This window comes from Lactuca virosa, unplaced genomic scaffold (genome assembly GCF_052849685.1).
Source record: "Lactuca virosa cultivar CGN04683 unplaced genomic scaffold, Lactuca_virosa_CGN04683_v6 scaffold_110, whole genome shotgun sequence".
Taxonomy (NCBI): Eukaryota; Viridiplantae; Streptophyta; class Magnoliopsida; order Asterales; family Asteraceae; genus Lactuca; species Lactuca virosa.
This window is the reverse complement of record NW_027629959.1, coordinates 1-2,500: the sequence shown is the minus strand read 5'-3', so window position 1 is coordinate 2,500 and position 2,500 is coordinate 1.

Below are 2,500 nucleotides of genomic sequence, written 5' to 3'. Positions count from 1 at the left end.
CAAGGCTTCTTCCCACACACTACCCCATGAACGACCAAGGGAACAAGGCATCTTGCCACACACATGCCCACGAACGACCCAAGCCCATCCTCACCGGTCTAAGGAACAAGGGGCCTTGACACACCATGAGCTGATTTCTAAGCAAGTCAAACGATGAAGGGAGAAAAGTGTTGTAACCGAGTCCGTTTAAGTGTTGTAGTTCCTACTTAATACATAGTCAATTGAAGTTTTAGTTCCAATCCGAACTGCTCGGAGCTAAGGCACCAAAACATCACATTCCATGCCAAAATCAAAAACACAGCTTGAGATGTACTCAAACTTATGTCTGTGTTCTTCCGAGTTCATCTAAGCGACTTATGAATAGCTAAAAGCCTTATCTGCCTGCCTATCACTAGGCGAAGGGGAAAAAAACCCGAACATGATATAATTACATTTCAAGTCCATTCGTCTATGTTAACAATGACCCACACAACGTTTCAATGACATTCCTACTTGATTTGAGCGACATATCAACAAGTAGGGAACCAAACACTTCAAGGCATGGCCAAAAATAGGCCACATACATTTATGCCCCAAACATGACATTTTTTTTATTTCAAAGCCTTTCATTTATAATAAAAAGCATCCCTACAACATTTCGTGTGAATCCGAATTAATTCGAGCGAGTTATGGACACATTCGCAAAATTATGCATCCCTGGGCAAATCAATGTCTGTTCCTGTCACCAAGCTCTTTGTGCAATATGTATATATAGGGGAACCATGGGACTGCTTCCCACCGGCGCCCCACTTGGTGTCTAGCGCCCAACGCTCTCGAGGCTGGCACGCTCGAGGCATGGCCAAGGCGCCCGGTCTTCACGAAAACGAGGCCAAAACTCCCCCCATAGACGCCCCACTCCCGTGTCCCCTCCCCCCGACGTCTTGCGTGTCCAAAAATTATGCATCATCAGGGAAATCAATGTCTGTTCCTGTCACCAAGCTCTTTGTGCAATATGTATATATAGGGGGTACCATGGGGTCTCATTCGCATAGGTGCCCGGCATGTGGGATGGGCAACTAAGAATCGTGAGGCTGTATCGGCACCAACAGGGCAAGCCAAGCCAAGCCCCACGACCCATGTATGAGGCCACCCCCCAACACGTTGCCTTGGAATTCTCGAACGATGACCTGAAAACTAGCCCCGTTGCCTTCATTTTCCTCGACACGTTGCCTTGATTTCTCGAACGATGACATGAAAACTAGCCCCGTTGCCTTTATTTTCCTCGACACGATGACCTGAAAATGAGCCCCGTGGCCTAGATTTTCCTCGACGTCGCGAGCATACTAAAAATTATGCATCCTCAGGGAAATCAATGTCTGTTCCTGTCACCAAGCTCTTTGTGCAATATGTATATATAGGGGGGTGGCCGTGAGTGAGCACGGCAAGGGGTGAACGCGCCAGACGGCCTTTGAGCGTGATCTTGGGTGATGGTTGCTTAGTTCCCGTGTTGCTTACATAATACCCTTCCGAGTGGTGGCCTTGACAGGGCGTTTGGATGCCTTGTTAGGTCTCTGCGACAACGTTCCAGTGTTGTGGTCTCGCCTTGGCAGTGCGGGATGAATCTGTTTGTGTGGTAGTAAAATCACTCTGTGTGTGCTAATCTTTCGTTCGACGTGCTACTGGTGCCTGCCAGCATTTGATTTGTGCTGATGATCGGGAAAACATAGGCGTTAAAGTGGCATGTGTTGCTTTTTGTGATACTACTACGGTACGCTGGTGTATCCTTGTTGGACGTGCGATTGGGTGCCTAAGCGTAGCTAGCATTGGTTTAGCGCCGACAACGTGGAGGATGCAAACATTATTGAGAAGTATTGTCAGACATTTAGAATCATCACGGTGTGTTGAAGTTATCTTGGAAACACAAAAGATGCCGTGCCTGGCTAGCGTCTTTGTGTGGGCGGGGTAGCTTCGTACATTGCATTAAGAAGACTTGCTTTCTCTGTGGTACGATTGGTGCCCATGCCCAGCTAGTGCTGGTCGTATAGGATCAGAAAACAGGCATTAAGAGGTCCCTTCTTGCTATCCCCGGCCCAAGCACATACTATATTGCCCATGCCCAGCTAGCAATGATGTGATTAGGTCAGCAGCGTTGCCTGTCCCTTTTTGCGCATCGTTTGGTGCATTCTGGGGGTTGTTTTTAGCTTGTGGTTGCCTGCATGGCCTTGTGCCAAGTTGGTGGCTGTTAGTTTGATGATCTTCGGGGATGTAGACCCTAAAGGTGCATGAGTGGTGTTTGGTTTGTAACGGGTGGTTGGATGTCTGCTTGAGCAGCAACTTCCATGCGTTCTTACCTCTTCAGTTGTGTTACAAGGCGAATTTGCCTTGAACATGGTGGGTTCCTGTGTTGCATACCTAATGGATGGCATTGTGTTGTTTGAACAAAGTTTCCTTTCGTTAAGTGTCGCTTGCGGTGCCAACGAACCTTGAAGCTGTCTTTGTGGTCCATGTTGTCAATGCGGAT